Genomic DNA, 22,570 nt, shown 5'->3' on the forward strand with positions numbered 1-22,570 from the left:
GATGCCTCACTCCCAATTTCTCTGAAAGGCAGCATCAAATTTCCCTGTGTTTCTGAAGTTCCCATTCGTTCATTACCCAGGAAATGCTACAGTCAAATTCTGTGGTTTGAATCCACAACAAATGAACAACACTTTCTTGTGAAAAGTATGGGTTGATGCACCATCACAAAAGACTGAAGTTGTGAAACTGATAAGCTTTTATTAGCATTGACTGGAACAGCCGTCAACCTCATTGACTAATCAAGGCAGAGTGGAATGGGGAGCATGGAAAAGGCTATGGGTAGGATTGGTCTTGGAAGGCATGTCCAGGGGGCAGCAGCCAGTCATAGCATAACAGTGATTTACCACACAAGTTACCTACTCGATTGTATTTATTATCTACAAGCATCATTGACACTCTTACAATACTGGAAACATCATCGGCACAACTATCTGCCATGCTAATTCCCCTCATCTGTCATTACTGGTTACACTTTGTCTGGGGTGGGGGGCAGATGAGGTGGTAAGGGAGTGCTGTGCTAGTGCATCAGTAGCCAGGGGTCAGCCACAAGCTCAGGGACCTCCTAAGGTAGCAGTGGGGTGAAGTGTCTGTTGGTGGTCAGTGGTGACCAGAGGGATGCCCGATGGTGCCAGATTTCAGATTGAGACCATGTCCTGATGCCTGTCAGTGAAGACAACGTAGGATACTGGGGGTTAGCGTGGAGGAAGTAGACCCTTTCATCCACTGGATCAGTCTTAGATTGCCTGGTGTGTTTCTGAGGCAGTCTAGTCTTGGGGAGGTAAGCCAGACGGGCAGCATTGTCCCTGACCACAGTCCCTGACTGAGACTTCCAAGGTGTGTTGTTAGTGGCCATACATAAAAGTGACTGGACAGAGTGGAGATGGTCACTTGCCACTGGGAGATAGGCACGTCCCGTAACCTCAGTGCCAGAGGATGGATTTCCAGAACGTGGCATTCTCCCTTTCCACTTGCCCATTCCCTCTAGGGTTGCAGCTGGTGGTCCTGCACATGGTGATGCCCCTGTCCAGCAGGTACTACCTCAGCTCACGACTCATGAATGAGGTTCCCTGGTCACTATGGATGAAGCTGGGGTACCCAAAGAGCAGGAAGATATCAAGGAGGAATATCTGTGGCTGTGGTCATGTCCAGGCATGGAAAGGCATAGGAGAAATGTGAGTATCGTCGATGATTGTAAGGAAATAGACATTCCAGTTGGAGATGGGGAGGGACCCCTTGAAATTAATGCTTCAGTGCTTGAAGGGGCGGGTAGCTTTTATTAGGTGCACCTTGCCCGGTTGGTGGAATTGCGGTTTGCATTCGGTGCAGACCTGGCAGTTTTTAGTCATTGTCCGGACTTCCTCAATGGAGTATGGCAAGTTCTGAGCTTTTTTATTTATTTATTTTTTTTATTTTTCACACTGTGAATCATGTCAACCAAAATATGTACAAACGTTTCTCATTAAATTTATACAGTGACCTTTTCTCCCTTTTTTCCTCCTTTCCCTCTACCCATCCCCCTAAAACCCATTAGTATTCAACATATACAATACAATAAAACCATAAAACATTATCTCCACACAAAGGAAAATTAAACAAGAAAAATGCATCGTCTATTTATTACACACTGAATCTAGTCATTTTGTATTCTTATCATTTTCATTTTAGGGGATGGAGGTCCTAGGCAAGTTCTCTCTGATATGTTCCATATATGATTCCCAAATTTATTCAAACATTGTGACTTTGTTTTTTAAATTACGTTATTTTTTTCAATGGAATACATTTATTCATTTCCATGTACCATTGCTTTATACTCATGCTCTCTTCCATTTTCCAAGTTGACATTATACCTTTTTTTTGCCACTGCTAAGGCTATCCTAATGATTTTTTTGTGCTTTGTCCAATTTAAAGCTTAATTCTTTACTTCTTATGTAATTTAAAAGAAATATCTCTGTTTTTTTTGGTATGCTATTTTTTATAATTTTATTTAGTGTCTGATTTAGTTCTTCTCAAAACGTATTCACCTACGCACATGTCCAAGTTGAATGTACTGTTGTTCCCATTTCCTTCCCACAGCGAAAACATCTATCTGATAATGTTGAGTCCCATTTTAAAAAATTTTTGAGGGGTAATATATATCTTCTTCTTTGGCTTGGCTTCGCAGACGAAGATTTATAGAGGGGTATGTCCACGTCTGCTGCAGGCTCGTTAGTGACTGACAAGTCCGACGTGGGACAGGCAGGCACGGTTGCAAGGGAAAATTGGTGGGTTGGGGCTGGGTGTTGGATTTTTCCTCTTTTGTCAGTGAGGTGGGCTCTGCGGTCTTCTTCAAAGGAGGTTGCTGCCTGCCGAACTGTGAGGCGCCAAGATGCACGGTTGGAGGCGAGATCAGCCCACTGGCGGTGGACAATGTGGCAGGCACCAAGAGATTTCTTTAAGCAGTCCTTGTACCTCTTCTTTGGTGCTCCTCTGTCTCGGTGGCCAGTGGAGAGCTCATCATAGAACACGATCTTGGGAAGGCGATGGTCCTCCATTCTGGAGACGTGACCCACCGAGCGCAGTTGGATCTTCAGCAGCGTGGATTCGGTGCTTGCGGACTCTGCCAGCTTGTGTACTTCGATGTTGGTGATGAAGTCATTCCAATGAATGTTGAGGATGGAGCGGAGACAGCGCTGATGGAAGCGTTCTAGGAGCCGTAGGTGATGCCGGTAGAAGACCCATGATTCGGAGCCGAACAGGAGCGTGGGTATGACAACGGCTCTGTACACGCTGATCTTTGTGTGTTTCTTCAGGTGGTTGTTTTTCCAGACTCTTTTGTGTAGTCTTCCAAAGGCGCTATTTGCCTTGGCGAGTCTGTTGTCTATCTCTTTGTCGATCCTTGCATCAGATGAAATGGTGCAGCCGAGGTAGGTGAACTGGTTGACCGTTTTGAGTTCTGTGTGCCTGATGGAGATGTGGGGGGGATGGTGGTCATGGTGTGGAGCAGGCTGATGGAGGACCTCAGTTTTCTTCAGGCTGACTTCCAGGCCAAACATTTTGGCAGTTTCCGCAAAACAGGACGTCATGCGCTGGAGAACTGGCTCTGAATGGGCAACTAAAGCCGCATCATCTGAAAAGAGTAGTTCACGGACAAGTTGCTCTTATGTCTTGGTGTGAGCTTGCAGGTGCCTCAGATTGAAGAGACTGCCATCCGTGCGGTACCGGATGTAAACAGTGTCTTCATTGTTGAAGTCTTTCATGGCTTGTTTCAACATCATGCTGAAGAAGATAGTAAAGAGGGTTGGTGCGAGGAGGCAGCCTTGCTTCACGCCGTTGTCAATGGAGAAGGGTTCAGAGAGCTCATTGCTGTATCTGACCCGACCTTGTTGGTTTTCGTGCAGTTGGATAACCAGGTTGAGGAACTTGGGGGGGTATCCGAGGCGCTCTAGTATTTGCCAAAGCCCTTTCCTGCTCACGGTGTCGAAGGCTTTGGTGAGGTTAACAAAGGTGATGTAGAGTCCTTTGTTTTGTTCTCTGCACTTTTCTTGGAGCTGTCTGAGGGCAAAGACCATGTCAATAGTTCCTCTGTTTGCGCGAAAGCCACACTGTGATTCTGGGAGGACATTTTCGGCGACACTAGGTATTAGTCTATTAAGGAGAATCCTAGCGAAGATTTTGCCTACAATGGAGAGCAGTGTGATTCCCCTGTAGTTTGAGCAGTCTGATTTCTCGCCTTTGTTTTTGTACAGGGTGATGATGATGGCATCACGAAGGTCCTGAGGCAGCTTTCCTTGGTCCCAGCAGAGCATGAAAAACTCATGCAGTTTGGCATGCAGAGTTTTGCCGCCAGCCTTCCAGACCTCTGGGGGGGATTCCATCCATACCTGCTGCTTTGCCACTTTTCAGTTGTTCAATTGCCTTATATGTCTCTTCCCGGGTAAGGACCTCATCCAGCTCTAGCCTCAAAGGTTGTTGAGGGAGCTGGAGCAGGGCGGATTCTTGGACTGAGCGGTTGGCACTGTATAACCAATTATACTGTATCATATGTAACCTTGTGTTTATTATATTCTTCATAGTTCCAGAACATAACTTTTCCCATACTTCATTTTTTATCTTTATGTTTAAATCCTTTTCACACTTCAGCTTAGGTTTATAGTTTATTTCATCATTCTCTTTCTCTTGCAGCTTAATGTACCTGTTCGTTATAAATCTTTTAATTATCATGGTGTCTGTAATCACATATTCAAAGCTGCTTCCTTCTGGTAATCTCTGTCTGTTTCCCAATTTATCCTTTAAATAAGCTTTCAGTTGATGATATGCAAACATTGTACCATGAGTTATTCCATATTTGTACTTCAACTGTTCAAAAGTTAATAAATTATTTCCCCCCAAAAATTTTCTATTCTTTTGATTCCTTTTCTCTCCCATTCTCTAAAGGAAAGGTTATCTATTGTAAAATGAATTAGTGGATTTTGCTTCAATAATAATTTTGGTATTTGGTAATTCATTTTTTTTCTTTCTAAGTGGATCTTTTTCCATGAATTAAGTAAATGATGCAATACTGGTGAGTTTTTATATTGCACCAATTTATCATCCCACTTATAAAGTATATCTATTTCTATCTTAGTCCAGTCTGGTTTTTCCCTTGTCTGGTAAAAATCTGATAAATACCTTAATTGGGCAGCTCTATAATAATTTCTAAAATTTGGTAACTGCAAACCACCTTGATTATACCTCTCTGTTAATTTATCTAACGCTACCCTTGGTTTCTTCCCTTTCCACAAGAATTTCCTTATTGTTCACTTTAGTTCATTAAAAAAAACATTCTGTTAAGGGAATTGGTAACATTTGAAATAAGTATTGTATCCTTAGGAACACATTCATTTTAATGCAGTTTACCCTCTCTATCAACGTTAGCGGTAATTCTTTCCAATTCTTTCTAAGTCTTCCTGAAATTTCTTTATTAGTGGCTGATAATTTAGTTTGTACAAGTGGCTTAAGTTATTATCTAACCTGATCCCGAGGTATTGGATTGCTTGTGCTTGCCATTTAAATGGTGATTCTTTTTAAAATTCTGTATAATCTGCGTAACTCATTGGCATCACTTCACTTTTATTTGTGTTGATCTTCTACCTCGATATTTCTCCATATTCCTTCAATTTCTTATGTAATTCTTTTATTGATATCTGTTAACTATACTATAATGTTGCTGCAAATAAGCTAATTTTATACCCCTTCTCCTTTATTTTTATCCCTTTTATTTTATTTTCTATTCTTATCAGTTCTGCCAAAGGTTCTATTGCTAAGGCGAACAATGAGTGGGATAGTGGACATCTCTGTCTAGTTGACCTACTTAATTTAAATTGATTCGATATATATCCATTTACTACTACTTTCACCAACGGTTCATTATACAATGCTTTAATCCAATTTATGTATTTATCTGGTAGACTGAACTTCTGTAATACTTTAAATAAGTAGTTCCACTCTATTCTGTCAAAGGCTTTTTCTACATCTAAAGCAACAGCCACTGTTGGTTTCTTATTTCCTTGAACTGCATGAATTAGATTAATAAATTTTCTTAATAAATCCAGTTTGATCTTGTTTTGCTATTTTTTGTACACAATCGGCCAATCTGTTTGCTAATAATTTCACTATTATCTTATAATCTGAGTTAAGTAGAGATATTGGTCTATATGATACTGGTGTTAATGGATCCTACCCCGTCTTTGGTATTACTGTAATTATTGCTGTCTTACATGGTAAGTTCTGAGCTTTGATTAAATTTTAAAACCTAGTCACTCTGGAGTGACAGAGGTTATTATGGAGGGTCTGCAGTCTGTCCATTTGGACACTGGCACAAGTCCCACAAGATCGAGCATCCAGGGGCTCATTACGTTTGCCAGGCCGGTAAAATATGTAGTTGTTGTAAGTGGACAGTTCCATTCTCGACCTGAGGCTCTTATCATTCTTGATTTTTCTCTGCTTATTATTAAACATGAATACAACCACTCATTGATCCATGAGAAGAGTGAATCATTTTCTGGAAAGGTACTACATCCAGTGGTGTACTGTCTCCACGATGGCCTGGGCCTCCTTCTCAATGGAGGAGTGGCGAATTTCAGGGCCCTGGAGGGTGCGTGAGAGAAAGGCGACGGTTTTGCCTGCTTGGTTGAGTATGGAAGCAAGGGCAAAGTCAGACACATTGCTCTCCACTTGGAATGGTGTGGGCTCATCTATAGCATGCATGGTTGCCTTGACAAAGTTGATCTTGCCGGCACGGGAAACGTGGTGGCTTTGACCAATGGGGGAATCTTTTCTACATAGTTTGGGACCCATTGAGCGTAATATGAGAAGAACCAAAGGCATCTCTTCAGTGCTTTGAGAGTATGTGGGAGAGTTCTTGACTACGTAGCTGAGGATGGCTAGTCGCACTGTCTGGAATGTTATGTGAGATTCAGGCATTTTGCTGCCTGGAGGAATTCATGGAGATTTGCATCGTGATCTTGCAATTCATGGTACGGAAAGGTGGCCTGCTGCTTATAGTGGTCCACTATGCAGTCCATCTTCTGCTGGAAGACAGAGACCCCATTTGTGATGCTGAAATGGCCCTGGAGGAAGTGGTAGAGGTGGTCATCTGTCTCGAATGCATACACTGGCGGTTGGGCAGATTGGGAGCTGGTGATACGCCAACTTCAGATCGATCATGGAGAATACCCAATATGTGCTATCTGGTTGACCATATCGGATATGCAGGGAAGAGGGTACACATCAAGCTGCGTGTACCAGTTGATAGTCTGGCTGTAGTCAATGACCATCCTATTCATTTCCCCGTTCTTTACCACAACCACCTGGGCCCTCCAAGAGCTACTGCTGTCCTCGATGATGCTCTCACCCAAAAAGCACTGATCCTCCGACTTAACGGACACCTTGTCTGCCGTACAGCACCGTCTACTCCTGGTGACCACAGATTGGCAAACAGTGGGGGGGGGGGGTTGACCTTGAGAGTTAAGAGACCACAGGTTGCACGCAGGGGGCCATCTGTGAATTGTGCATTGCAGATGGTGAGAGGGGGGAATGGGCCCATCGAATTTCAATGTAACTTTCTGAAGTTGGTCCTGGAAGTCCAGCTCCAGTAGCAAGGGGGCACAGAGTGGTGGCATTACGAGTAACCTGAAATGTTTGAGCACCACTGGTATAGAGGGAATAGAGCAGGGAACTAAGCATGCAATCTTGAGGTGCCCCTTTTAGGATCAGTGTTGGAGATGTCACCAATAAACCCTGATTGATGTCTGCTAATGAAGAAGGTGAAGATCCAGTTACAAAGAGTGTTCCAGATCCCTGAATTTGGTTATCAATTTAGATCAGTGGTTTTCAAATATTTTCTTTCCATTCACATCCCACCTTAAGTAATCCCTAGGCAATTGGTGTTCTGTGATCAGTAAGGGATTGCTTAAGGTGGGATGCGAGTGGGGAAGAAAAAGATAAGGACCTCTGCTCTAGACCCAATTGTTACTGAAATATTTGCTTGAAAAAAATTGTCTTTGGCCCATTTCCTTTGGGGTTATGAAACCATGCACATAACGAGTCAATTAGGTAGGATTAAAACTGGTTTACAAACTTTTTTTTTCCCACCCACATACCACCTTAAGCAATTCCTTACTAATCAGAGAGCACCGATGGTATAGGGAATAATTAAAGTGGAACGTGTGTGGAAAGAAAAAGGAACCACTGGTTTAGATGATATTTAAATGGAGTTAAACACTGAGCTGTGGTCAAGAAATCACAGCCTGACATATGAGATCTTATGGGTCAAGTAGAACATCAGAGAGTGGAGGGCCAGTAAGATGATGACGTCTAACGTTGACCTGCTTTAGCAAATTGATGTGAGACTAAGAATTGACTTGGAGCTTAGCCTCTATTGGATCCACAACAGAGCCAATCTCAGTTTAGTCCAGTGATAGGCAAGACTTTTCCAATCTTTTTCTCATCTAATCTCCAACAAGCACTCATAAGAAACTGTTCAGATTTACATCACTTCCACACTGGAAGCAAGGTCACCTCAAACCCAGACTTTGTGCAGTGGTCCACATTAGACACTTGCGTATTTGTGTGTTTAGTGGCTGAACTCCAAATGCCAGCAGAAATCCTCACGCTAAATCACAAAATTGTATTGATCAAGAATAATCCTCTCACAAATTGCTCAAAGCAGTCTCTAAAAAAATAAAATGAAATACCTACTGATAAATAACATTGAAATAGAATTCAAATTTAAGATAAACAAGATGGTGGGTCCAAGGGCTAGAGAAACTCAGCTGGCCAAACAGCATCCCACAAAAAGTAAAATGGCAGTAACATTTTGGGCCTGAGCCCTTTATCAGGAATTTGGAAAATCGTGTAGATTCTAGAATAAAAAGGTGGGGTAGGTAGCAAGAAGGGAGGAGGGGGAAGGAGGAGGAAAACTGTACTGCCAAATTGAGGCCACAGGCAAAATGGAGGAATAATGTCTTATATCCTCTCTCCGCAGTCTCCAACCAGACTGCTTCAACAATGACCTCCAATTTCTGTTGACTCCCCTCCCCATCTTTCTCATTTCATATCCCTCTGTTTCATGTCCACCAGCTCCCCCTTCTTTCCCTTATCAGATAGTGATCCTCCTTAATCCTCTGCCTTTATCTCCAATCGCTTCTCAGCTCCTTTCTCTTATACTTTCCCATCTGTATTTGTCTACTACCTCTGACCAGTTATGCTGTGCTGCTCTCCTTACTCCTTCCAAACCCCTCTTTTTTATTAGTTCGCCTGTTGCTTGAATTTTTTTAAATGATCGATTTTTACGGTTTCAAGATAATTCCCAACCACAAAAATCATGCCAGCCTGAATATGTCTGGGATTGCCTGATCTTGGAATCTAAGCAGGCTCAGGCCCGGTCAGTAGTTGGAGGGGAGATTGGCCTAGGAACACCAGGTGCAGTAGGTTTCTGAGGAGCGCTGGACAAAATGGCGACACTCTGGCTACCTTACAAATGTTAAAGAATTTCACATCTGTTACATTCTAAATGTAATATTATGTGTCAATAATGGTTACCTTGACCACATTTTCAAGTGACGTGTTGCAAACAAGTTCAAATAATTCAAGATCAAGATTCAATTTATTGTCATGGTAATGAAGCTATCATTAGCCTTGCCTGCTGCAAGGCTGACAGATTTGCCACTGGCTGAAATTGCCTAAGTACCCCTTACAGTCAGACATACAGTCAGAGAGAAGCAAAGGAGAGTCCACCCAGAGTCACCGAGTGTCCATAGATTTGCCTTCAGCGCTTCCGCAGCCACACAGATTCCAGTCCCAACCCAAGCTCCAGATCCAAACCTCCAACACCGCCAGGAACCCTTCAGCACCTCCTTGCATCCCGGTTCCGATACCTGGGACCCATCCAGCCAGTTTCAAGCCAGTCTCCAGCAGCCCGCAGCCCAGCGCAAGCCTCCTGACACCAGTCTCCAGCAGCCTGCAGCTTCCCTGGGTTCCTCGCCTCAGGTCGCCAGCAGCCCACCACATGCACTGGTCCCTCAGCCACGGAGCCCCCTCTCTGGTCCGTCTCCGTGGTCGTCTCCTTCATTCCTCTCTCTCAGTCAGAGCATGATCTTTCTGTCCTCCGGTGCCCTGCTCCAGTCCATTGCTTCCCCACAGTCAACAGCCCCTCGTGGCTGCTGCCGATCAATAGGCACCGCCATCTTGGGCACAGACCTGGGGGTCACGGGATTTCAACTAAAAGCACCAGCAGCTTCATCATGGCCCATACAGAGCCGATGGCAGTCAAATGGGGAGGTGGACCCCGCAGGAGTGCTGCATCTCTGCTCCTCCTGAGTCAACACCAGCAGCAGTGCTGCCATCTTAGGAAATGGGATTTACTGTATGCCATTGTGGTGGAAAACTATAATACATGTATTGTACTGGTTGGCCTGCCCCGATAATGTCCACCGCTCTTGGGCAGTCGTTTGTGCCTTCGCATCGGGGGTTGTGGCAAGGGTCGAGATGAGCGGGCTTTAGTCGGTCATTTGTAAATGTCTCTGGATGTCCCCTAATGTCCAGTACACAAGTTGTACAATTGTTTCGTAGCACTCTGAAGGGCCCTCATATGACCTCTGTAAGGGTGCCCCTCTACGCACAAACACAAACTCACAGCCCCGGGGTTCCTTTGGGATGAAGGGTGTCATTGTTCCATGCCTTAACATGGGAAATGAGGCCAATTTTCCAAGCCGCCCCTCCAGTACGCCTAAGATTTCAGTCGGTGGCACCTCCTGTCTACATGCTACAGGTACAAACTCCCTTTGAACAATGAGTGGGGATCCATAAACCAACTCAGCTAATAAGGAGTTGAGAACCTCCTTGGGTGCTGTTCTTATTCCCAGAAAGATCCAGGGCAGCTCGTCCACCCAATCAGGTCCCTGGAGGAGCGCCATTAGTGCAGCCTTCAAGTGCCTATGGAACTGCTCCACCAGGCCATTTGATTGTGGGTTGTAGGCTGTCATGTGGTGGAGCTGGATTCCCAGCAGTCGTGACAAAATGTCCCAGAGTGCAGAGGTAAACTGTGGGCCTCTGTTGGAGGTGATGTGTATGGGTAGGCTGAACTGAGATTTCCAGTCGGAAATAAAAGAATAAATGAATAGGTCAATGGGACCATCATAGGAACTGCCTCCGGCCACCTAGCGAATCTGTCAATGACTGTTAATGAGTACCTAGACCCTCATGACATCAGAAGCGGGCCGACAATTTTGACATGCATGTGGTTGAATCTTGCTGTGGCGGCTGGAAAGACTGAAGTGGCGCCTTCACACGCCTTTTCACTTTTGCAGATTGGCCGTCTGTGCACATCTTTGCCCAGTATGTGACCTGCTTTTTGAGTCCATGCCATACAAACTTGTCAGCTATCAGGCGGACCGTTGCTCAAATGAATGGGTGGGACAGTCCATGAATGGAGTCGAAAATGTAGCGCCTCCACACAACAGGGACGATAGGGTGAGGCTGACCTGCGGAAACGTTGCACAGGAGAGTGGTACCTTGTGGCCCAAAGGCTACATCCTCAAGTTGGAGGCCCAAAACAGCAGTTCTATAAGCCGGATGTTTGTTTTCCTGAGCTTTGGCGAGGACCATGTAGTCTACACCCAGAAAGAGGGCACAAACTGCTTAAACGAAGGAATGGTGTAGAAGGGAACATGACTTTAATCAAGTAGATGCCAAGACAGAAGAGGGTGAGGGAGTAACTCACACAAAGTTGTTGGAATGTGATAAGGATGCGTCCTTGTATGTTTCTTGCTTTTCAATCTGTCTTGTAACCATACTGTGCGAGAGGGAGTACACATCCTGTAGCAATTGATTAAAGACTTGCTTTTTTTTGGGTTATAAAAGCTTGTTCTCTCCCTCATATGGGAAGAGTCTCTGTTGTGGACTCTCCAAAGTTAACCTTGTTAATAAACTCTTCTGAAACGATCTCCTGGGCTGCGTTTTCTATTTAAATAATTATAGAGTCCTGAAGAAATCGGCGACAAACAGGACAGGGCATCAGCCACCACATTACTCTTACCAGAGATATATTTATCCTGGTTGAAAACTCGGTTATGCAAGATTAGTGGTGTTGCTGGCAGGCTTGTTACAAGTCCAGAGGACCCCAAAACCCAGCAGCAATAGATATGCACCACAACAAAGGGTTACTTAAACAAAAGTTGCTTTTAATTATCTTTGAACATAAAAGTAAATCAAACTTAAATTTAACTCTGTTGACTCACTTAACCCCCTTCGAATGCTAAGCGCATCTTTCTGTTTCACCTCTTCCAAGGGAAACACCAAACAGCCAGTCCTCTCCTTTGACCAGGCTGTCTTCCAAAGCTTGCCAGCTTGTTCCTCTGGAACCAATGTCTGTGTCTTTCCTCTCTCTCTCTCTCTCTTTCTCTCACTCCCTCCTCTCTGAAAGCAAAGCCTCTTTCTTCTGCTCTCTGCCTGCAAAGATCACATGACCTTCCAGACAGTAAGTTCTGTTTTCCAGTCAAAGCTGTGTTTCAGAGTTCTGTTTTGTGTATTGTGTGGTTTTATGTTAAAAAGTGACAGTTTGCCTTAGAGAGCCAAGGTGAAGGTGGACTGGGGGTGCTGTGGAGTGGAAGGAGGCCCAGAGCATGAGTCATGGTCTGGAGGACAGTTTAGAATGTTGGGATTTCAAAAAAGATGAACATTTCAAAGGCAGCCAGAAGGATCCAGACCAAGCAGTTGTTCCTCTCTCTGCAAGCAACACAACTTCGAATTTTGTGCTCTCTCTCTCTCTCACAAAGATCTTTTGGATTCAGTTTACCAAACAAACTGAATTTTGTTTATGATCTTTGCTTCAGTTGAGATCGAAGTTTTGCGAGTCTTGTGTGTTTTGTGTCAAAGTTTTTCTGTGGGTTGGTTGGAAATATAACTGAGACTTTAATTACATATGTTGTATTTAGGCTGGGGAATTTATTAGTTTTACATTATTATAGAAACTTGCGTAATAACCAGAGGGCATTGTTATAAAAGGGGGGATTTTGCATTAAAGTTTGAAGGTGAATTTTTGTTAATAAATTCATTGTTCATCTTTACCCCTGTGTGATATGCCTTCTTTGTGGTTGCTGGTTTGATCTTGTAACAGCTGCCACTGCATGTTGTTACATTTATTGCCGTTTTGCAAACAACACTCCATCATGAGTCTGAGCACTCTTGCAAAAGCTCCTGCAAAAATTCTGTTTTAAAGTGTTTGTGTGTGACCTGCTCTAACAAACCTTTCCCAATTTATCTCCCAAACACCTCTATTATACATTCCCCCTTTAAAGGAATGTTAACTTGAGTTAAAATTCAGTTATAACTAAACTGTCTTAAAAATCACTAAACAGATAATGGTACACAATATATAACATATTATAATACAGTAAGCCAAATTTGAGAGTACAGGTACATGATCCTTTATCTGTACTTCTAAAATCCGGAAAGCTCCAAAATCCAGTAAGTGGGGAAAGAGGCACCCGTCACTTGGGGGAGGTGGCCGAGGGACCGGTGCCTGGGGGAGGCAGCTGGGTGCCGGCACTTGGGGGAGGCGGCCGAGGGACTGGCGCTTTGGGGGCACGGCGGGCAGCCGGTGCTTAGGGGGACAGCTGGGGAACCAGCGCTTGGGGAGGTGGCCGGTGCTTGGAGGAGGCAGCTGGGCAGCCAAGGGACCAGCGGTCGGGAGAGACGTCCGGGCGACCGAGGGACCGCCATTTGGGGGAGATGGCCGGGCGACTGGAAGGGAGTGGGGGTGGGCTTTCCGAAATCCAGAAAAATCCGAAATTCAGAACACACTGTCCCCTAAGGGTTCTGGATAAAGGATCGTGTACCTATATTTTTATACGTGATCAATTTTAACATCTTGACAAACAATCTGCTATCACATTATTTATACCTCTGATATGATTAATATGCAGATTATATTCTTGTAATATTAAACTCCAGTTTAACAATCTTCTGTTTTTATTCTTCATTTTATTCAAAAATGCCCAGAGGATTGTGGTCAGTGAATTTCACAATTGGTTCATGAGAGGTACCAAGATATACGTCAAAATTCTGCAGAGCAAATATGATGGACAACAGTTCTTTTCCAATAGTGGAATAGTTCCTTTGATGAACAAGGTCTCCTGCCTCCCATGGCTTTGGACACCATATGTAGCGGGGAAGCCCAGAGGTTATCAGACCTGCATATGATTCCAAGTTCCTCCATTTTGTGGAACTCTTGTTTTGCAAGCTGCAACTTGTTGGGCAGCAGATGTTGCACAAGCGTGTAGAGGAGGTCCTTGGGTGAGGATGTGGTGTGGAAAGCTATGTTTGGGTGTGGCAGTGGAGAAATGTGGAGTGAAAATGTCTGGAAACTCTGCATGAAGTTTGGTGAACTCATTGTTCGAGTACTCCATGGTGTCTCAGTGCAGGGTGGGTAGTTTGGCTTTTCCAAGGCAGAAAGTCTGGAATGTTGTGGTGTTCACCAATTAGCGCCATTTTAAGTCCACCATCAGTGAGTGGGCTCTGAGAAAGTTGGCATCCAGCAATGGCCAGAACACAGCAGCAAGAATGAACTTCCATGTGAACATTATCACCAAATTTCAGGAGTATAGTCCATGTGCTGTACGTACAAGTTGAACTGTTATTCACTGCAGTGAGTGCCAGACCCACGCTCCTGATATTGGTGTCAAAGCCTGAAGGAGGAAGAACACTAAACCTCCACACCCGTGTAGACTAAAAATTTGCACTGGGAGAGTTCATCCCAGACGCTGTTAAGATGGCCTGCTGCTGTAGCTATTAGCGACGACTGTCTGTGGTGTTTCCCGGAGTCATGCTTGTCCGGGGGGGGACCGTGTGCCCTCGTCACCGGTACTCATGGAGCATGGGCTTCTAGGCGTGATGCAGTACTAATTTCTGTGGGCCTTGCACCTTGCTGTTTTGCATGCCACAGATTGTCTGCATGGGCAGCCGCTGTTAGAGAGTTGTCAAAGTCCTCGCCAGCCGATATTAGGCTGATGTCTTCTGGCATATGCTCTAAAAACTGCTCGAAGAGCAAGTAAGGCCTATGGCCATCTGCCAGTGCCAACATGTTGTTCCTTAACTCCAAAGAGACACAGTCCTCCAAGCCATCAATATGAAGGAGCCGTGCAGCTCGCTTGCGCCGTGACAGACCGTAAATCCGGAGAAGGAGGGCTTTTAGAGCTTTGTACTTGCCGAGAGCTGGAGGGTCTAAAAGGAAATCCACTACTCGACCGGCTGTGTCCTGGTCGAGGGTGCTTACCACATGATAGTACTTAGTGGCGTTCACTTCTATCTTGCTAATGTGGAACTATGCCTCAGCCTGCCTGAACCCAACTTCAGGTTGAGTGGTCCAAAAGACAGGCAGTTTGAGCGAAACAGCTGTGTTGTCCATGTTGGGTCCAAAATCCGTTTGGGACCGTCAGGGTCACCAATGTAGCAACTGTGACGCAATGCGAAATGAAGAACGAGAAAATAAGCAGACATAGTTGAGTTGAAGTTCAGTAAAAGCTGCTTTTTCAAACAGTCACGCACCGCTTTTTAAAACGCCATGTGTTCAAAATGTCATTATCACATCACTCAAAACCTCTCGAACTGGTTTGATTAAGTCTTTGGTTTGCCACTACAATACTACCTCAGCCATGTAACAACTTAGCCTCAACAACACCACCCCAACCTTTGCATAATCCTCTCTCTTATAAATAGCTCATAAAATAAATTCTTCTTCTGGGCATGTTTAGACATCTTTAGACACCATTAGACTTTCATACAGCACGGTAACAGGCCTTTTCAGCCCACAAGCCCATGGTTACCAATTACACCCAATTGACCTACAACCCTCGGTACGTTTTGAAGGGTGGGAGAAAACCGGAGCACCTGGAGCAAACCCACGGAATCACAGGGAGAAAGTACAAACTTCTTACAGACAGCGCAGGATTCAAACCCTGGTTGCTGCCACTTCAAACCCTGGCTGCCTCTTTAACTCATTGTGCTAACTGCATATTAAGCTTGCTGTCCATGATTGTACTTTACACTTCGGCCAAGGTAAAATTGGGAATGCACAAGAGGATAGAACTAAAGGAATGCTGAGATCTGAGTGTGACCAAATGACATCACAATGTGATAACGTCATTTGGAACGCAAGGGGTTTTAAAAGCTGCGCGTGACCGAGAAAACAACTTCTACTGAGCTTCAACTCAATTACGTCTGATCATTTTCTTGTTTTACCTTTCGCACTGCCACACAGTTGCTACATTGGTGACCCCGACAGGGCCAAACTGATTTTGGACCCAACATGTGTAGTATTAAAGTGAATATTAAAATAATTTAGAAGTATTAAAGTAAATTAAAACACAAAATTGAATCCTGATATCTGAGAGATTAAGGGGAGGCACCATGAATATGATATAGACTGGTGCGCCCTTCCAAAGGCACCAACAGATGGCTTTGGAATGCAAGCAGTGCAGATAAGGAATGAGTGTTTTTGCTGAAAGTGGAATAATTATAACGCAGTGTTCTTTTTATTCAACCTTGACACAGGGATATAGGGGAGGAGGCAACAAGGGGTGTTACTTACATTATATGTAGAATAATGATGTAATATTTTAGCTCAACTTATTTACTCGAGTGTATAAAATTTGATGCATCCCTTTGTCGGATGGAGACCCCCAGAGACTGCTTTCAAGGCTAAAAGCAGTATGGGTTCTCTCAGGTTAACTTGGTGCCCAATAAAGAGCTAACTGTACTAGTTCTGTGTGCTGTGTTCTTTGCAATGGGAAGCGGCAGTTTCAAATACATTTGGCGAGCTAGCCAGGAGTCCAAGTTCGAGGAATGCTTACTCGATGGTAACATCTAAAGACTAAAGAACAGGCCCACGGGACATTTTCCAAGTTCCTAAGGTGTTAGATCAACTGATCTCTCCCTCCCTATACTATAACTCTGACAGACTCCAGACGAACCAAGAGGGTTGCATCCCGAGCACACAGAAGGTCAGGCTTGAGGATTTGCTCGGACAAAGTAGGGCTTGAGGATTCGCCCAGAGAAAATAGGGCTTGAGGATTCGCCCAGAGAAAATAGGGCTTGAGGATTCGCCCAGAGAAAATAGGGCTTGAGGATTCGCCCAGAGAAAATAGGGCTTGAGGATTCGCCCAGAGAAAATAGGGCTTGAGGATTCGCCCAGAGAAAATAGGGCTTGAGGATTCGCCCAGAGAAAACAGGGCTTGGGGATTCGCCCAGAGAAAACAGGGCTTGGGGATTCGCCCAGAGAAAACAGGGCTTGAGGATTCGCCCAGAGAAAACAGGGCTTGAGGATTCGCCCAGAGAAAATAGGGCTTGAGGATTCGCCCAGAGAAAACAGGGCTTGAGGATTCGCCCAGAGAAAACAGGGCTTGAGGATTCGCCCAGAGAAAACAGGGCTTGAGGATTCGCCCAGAGAAAACAGGGCTTGAGGATTCACCCAGAGAAAACAGGGCTTGAGGATTCGCCCAGAGAAAACAGGGCTTGAGGATTCGCCCAGAGAAAATAGGGCTTGAGGATTCGCCCAGAGAAGGTCAGCTGGAGGACTCGCTGACAGAAGATAAGGTAGCATTTGAGGATTCACTCAGGGAAAAATAAGGGTTTTGGGATTCGCCCAGGGGAAGAGAAAATAAGGGTTTGAGGATTCAGTGCTGGGATAACAGTGCTGTTCAACATGTTGTCCTAGTTATGGCACCCTGCCTTCGACTGGCTGATAAGAGGAGAAATCCCCCACACGAAGTGGGGGTAGAGGAACAAAAGGACAACATGGGACAAATGTGTGATAAATCAGGAGTAAACACTCCTTTGGGTAAAATGTTGGAAATGTGTGATGTGGTGACCCCGGAACAGCCAATATGTTATTTGTGTCCAAAGAATGGTAAAGATTAAAGGTAGAAATTTAAATTGAACAGCGAGTTGCGCAACTCAGAAACAAAATAAAGGGTAGGAATTGAGCAAGAGGCCAGAAAAGGCTGGCCAGGTAAATTTATGATAGAGTTAAAATGGGTAATGATATATCAGAAAAGGGACCACTCCAGTCCATGTCTGGCTTACGAGAACTGTTCCAATTACACGGAGCAGCAGGAAGAATTTATAATGGTAGTAATACGACCGAGGCAAAACAACTACTGTGGAAAAAAGAATAAGAGCTGGAGAGATAATAGGAGCCACAGAGGAGGAAACTCAATTATCTGTCTGGCATATTCTTTAGAAATGAAATTGAGGTTAATAATGATTGGCAGCTCCCTCGCTGTCTGTGCAGTATATTCTTTAAACATTGGTCCAGGTAAGTTGTGTAATAAAAATTAAATGCAATGTTTAAAGATCACAAATGACTAAAAATTTATGTAAGGAACAGACCAGCACCAACTACCGAATGTGAAACTGATTTAGCATTTCAGATTAAAGTGCATTCTCTCGCCCTCATCCCCACCTTAGAGAGATTTTTTTCTGCTTGATTTTTCAAAACAGCACTGAGCCCATGTTAAATATTCTACTTGAAACTCTAAAACATGTTATGGACTAAACCAAGCCAGTTAATCTTTTCTAAAAAATAAACAATGAGAGAAAAGAAAGGGAACAGAAACAAAGGGAGTAACAGGGACAGAAAGGTGTAGGAAAAGGATGCAGAAAAGGAACAAAAAAACAGAGAAGTCCTGTTGGCTGAGTTTGAGAGGAACGAAATCAGGCGCCAAAGGGTGAACAAACAGAAGGTGAAAGAAGAAAACCCCAGGGACCCGATGTCAGGCAGGGCCACCCTATTCCTGCAGAATGATGAGAATGAAGAATCAAAAGATTCCTTGTGGGCAAGACCACCCCCATATGTATCCTGCAGCCACAGTCAACAGTCGTGTGTTTCACTAGTTATGATAAAGAAGAAGGTTTCAGACTTACTTGATGTAAAATTGTTGCTCATTTTGGAAAGAATGAAAAAGTTTGCCCCCCCCCACCTTCATTGAGAGTGGTGGGACTGTGCATGTGAGGAAGAAGGGGTTAAAGAGGTCGAACTGGAAGTTATCTGCAGCAATTTGAATCAAGCAACAGTTTCACCAGTTGTTCGACTTTAAAAGTAACAATTAAGAAATGGTGCTCCGCAGTGTTTCTTGGTTACTAACTTGAATAGAAGGAGTAAAAACAAATCACACAGAAGAAAGAATTATAAACCAGGGGAAATATATACTCTGTGAAAACCACAAGAGATGTTGTTGATAGCCCACCATGCTCCCAACAAAAGTCAAAATCCAATGGGCTTTATTAACTATATGAGATCAACTCAAAACACGTATGGAACTTAACCCCAGTTTTTTCTTCCCCTTTTCCATTAAAATTTGAATCCTGTTGTGTGAAGAGTTGCACGAACGACTCGTTTCCTGGAATGTTAGCCCCTCCCAGAAGACATGGCTTAGGAATTTTGGAGATTATGAAAACACACCAGACTTGTACTGCAGATCAGACATTTAACGATGACCTGCCTCATCTTAATTTAATGCAATCTTTATGTAATGCTTACCAAAAAAAACTGCAACATTGTTAAAGACTAATTGAAACGGGTCTAATACCAAACCCGGAGTGAAATATATCCAGCGTTCAGTGGCAGCTCTCCTGACATCTAATCAAATAGACGACTCAAGCACTTTTGAGCCACTATGAACTTTTCCCTTAGTGAATTCTACTGACCTTCCATGACTGTATAACTCGACAGCCTTTTTAAAAACTGCCTGAAGAACCAGATTATAATTATTTGCAGCATAATTATCTTTTGACTTTTGGCACGACAAGATTTAATAGATCTAATAGACCGAGGTCCAACACTGCGCAGGTTATGCCATTATGAAAAATACAAAAATGAAGATGGCTGCCTTCTATCGTCCAGTTTTCCCAGCATTTGAATTGTTTGTCCTTATTAGACCCTGTATGATAGGGAACCAGGACCCTGTAGCCCTTGGGAAGGCTTACACAGATGCAACTGCAAAAGCTGCTGCTATAAACGGCCCCTTCACCATTTATTCAGAAAGCGATCAACTCCTTGAAAATAGAACGGTCTTGCCTGATATGGGAATGAAGCATAACTTCATGATGACACCCCTGCCCTGAAAATTTCATTTTAATTCCATTAAGATCTGTAAACAGTAGGGGGTGTGCCAGAAATCGAATTATGAATCACACCCCCCCACCCCCCCCACCCCGCTGGACAATTTCTAAACCTAATGCAATTTTTTTTTTAACCTGTACCACTTAATTATATACATACAATAACATATTTGACTGAGGAGGAGTGCCACATTACTAATTTGAGAAGGAAGGAATGTATCATCTGTCCAAAAAATAATGCCCTCGTGGAAGGAACATGAATGCCTACTATTTGAGTCACATAGATTGATTTTATAGAATTAAATACGTAACTATAAGTACTGCCTTGTTATTATTGATTTGCCTGGGACCTTAGAGAATAAGTTGCCTAAGTTGTCAGCAGAAACTGGGTTGAATTGGATAAAGGTATTGCTGTCAGGTGATCATTTTGTTAATTAACACCACGTCAGTCTTAGGATTTTAACCCTGAACTGCCTTGTGGGGTTATATGCATTTCAAATAAAGTTGACAGCAATACCTTTATCCAATTCAACCCAGTTTCTGCTGCCAACTTATTCTCTAAGGTCCCAGGCAAATCAATGTACAGCAACTAGCCAAAGTACCATCAGTCCAACATTCACAGGTGCAGGAGACATTCTGAGGAACCCACTGGTGGCAAACAGGTGGCCCTCCTCCAGCCCAGTGATGACAGGCTTTGAAGTAGAATTGAATATGCATCATAATGACCTAAACATTCCAACTTTATTTTAAGCTGAGGACTCTAAGCTCAATCATAAGTAAACAGTCAAAAGTAATGGAATTAATAAGTGGTTAAATTGAAAATTAACAAGATCACACGATTTCTGAATGCTTTGAAATGCAGCAACTCAGCATGAGACAATAATCGAAAAAAATGCAAACATGTTTTGCAGACAAATACTCAGTTATAAGACTATGCCGGCCAGCCAAACATGTGTACCGTGCTTTGTACTTGATTATCTGCAGTGATACCCACATTAGCAAGGAGGGAATGACAAATATCTTACTGAAAATACCTCACTGGTTGGATTCAAATTTTAGGTAAAGGAACACTTGGCCAGCAGGCCATTTTTCGTGTTTATAATTAGCCATTTTTCTTTTTTATTTAAATACAATACTATTAATTTAAAATTATTTTCAGTGAAATAATTCCCTGCCTGAGCCACTGAGTTCAGATAATAGTCCTCATTTAGTTACTAAGATAAATGAAGAATTGTATAAAACCTGGGGATTACAGTGGTTCCAATGCTCTGATTAACCCCAGGCAGCAGGAATAGTGGAATGTGAAAATGAAACATTAAAAAAAACTCAACTGGCCAAATTGACTGAAGAAACAGGGCTAAAATTGGCTAAAAAGTGCTACCCCTAGCATTGTTTAAAATGTGGGTGACAGCAGGCTAAATTCAGGGCTATCTGCTGCAGAGATGGTCCACTGACAGCCAAACCAGACATCTTGGGGAGCAAAGTCCACACCGCCAGCGGGGATGGATTTGTTATCATTAGGCGATGGCATAAGCAAATATTCGAGTAATCTAACTAATTTTTTTTGAGAGATGCATTCGCAGGTACAACAAGCACACCTAAAGGAGGGTGATCCAACAGATTGAAGTGGAGAATATCCTCGTCAAACCTGAAAATTACGTTCTGGTAAAGAATTAGGATCAGAAGAAATTGGGAACTCACTGGAAAGGACCATTCCAGGTCCTGCTAATAACTTGAAGAGGAGTCTCATGAGATACACCAAACAGACTTAAGGAAAAAAGGCCACCGAAGACATTCAGACTTTTAGTATAACAGACTGATAAAAAAAGCCCACCAACAACATGAGAATTTTATTATCTCCCTCTTGTCGCCTTGACGTTTGAAGTGAATTCTGGAGTCATGACTGAAAAAAGGAATTTTTGGTGACAGCATAATACCTTTTTAAGTGTGTCTTACTTATTTGTTGAAAGATAAATGTTTATAGCTGTTGAATCTATTCCCATATTCTAACCAACTCAATGGGAGGTATCCCCTCAAGACCCAGCCCTATCCCATACAGAAAATGATAGAATGGATATTGAGACAGAACATATTACAGACAAGGATATAAACATGTGGAGAACAGCAGGGTAAAGCATGACATCTTTTATTAATAGTACCTCCAGGTTTATAACCATACTAGAGCTGGGAGAAAGTTGATGTAAGACACGGTGCATACGAGACATTTATTTTGACATAAAGCACATCTATGCCTGACTAGCAATTGGATGGGGTACTGTTAATTGGGATATGTGGTTCCCTCTACACATCATGTACAGAAGCTACACCAATACCCTGACTAGCCAGACGTATCCAGGTTCAGGACAAAGATGTAACAGGTCTTTATGATCCTGTTGCTCTTTGACGGTACAAGAAAGGCATCCAAAAAGATAGTTTGTTGACTCAGAAGCTGGGGCTATTGGCTTATGAAATGACTAAGGGGCTCCAAGCAGCTGGGAAGGTGGTGTTAGCAGACATAGTTACCATCCGTACAGTGTTAATTCAGAAACGAATGGACCCTGACTAGATTATAGGTCAAGGCTACTGTATGAACAGCTCTGACAACATCACTAAATGGGTGAACCACAGATGCTAAAAGAGAAATACAGGACTCATGCGCCAGGATGATGAACTCCTGGCTTATAGAACTGCTGACACGAGCCTGCAACTCGGGGACCAAAAATAAAGCCGTTTCTTATTGTCTTCCACTTGATTAAATGTCTTACCAATTTGAATTTCATGCTTATTCATAACATTTTTAAAAATGTTACTGTAGCTTTATGTTGACGAACAGAGAGAGAGTAGAGAATTATAATGACTTTTTTTCCCCTACAGCTTTCAGTTAATAAGCAAGTATGGTTTTTGTTTTCTTAAATTTCAATATTTAATTACATG

The 22,570-nt window shown here is 43.3% G+C and overlaps 1 protein-coding gene across 1 annotated transcript in view; it reads right to left on the bottom strand.

Moving 5' to 3' along the window:
- Positions 1-22,570, bottom strand: part of chst6 (carbohydrate sulfotransferase 6) — a 51,840-nt gene that overhangs the window by 23,633 nt on the left and 5,637 nt on the right. The gene's annotated exons all lie outside the window — the stretch shown is intronic.

The sequence above is a fragment of the Narcine bancroftii genome, chromosome 10, assembly GCF_036971445.1.
Source record: "Narcine bancroftii isolate sNarBan1 chromosome 10, sNarBan1.hap1, whole genome shotgun sequence".
In the NCBI taxonomy this organism is placed as follows: Eukaryota; Metazoa; Chordata; class Chondrichthyes; order Torpediniformes; family Narcinidae; genus Narcine; species Narcine bancroftii.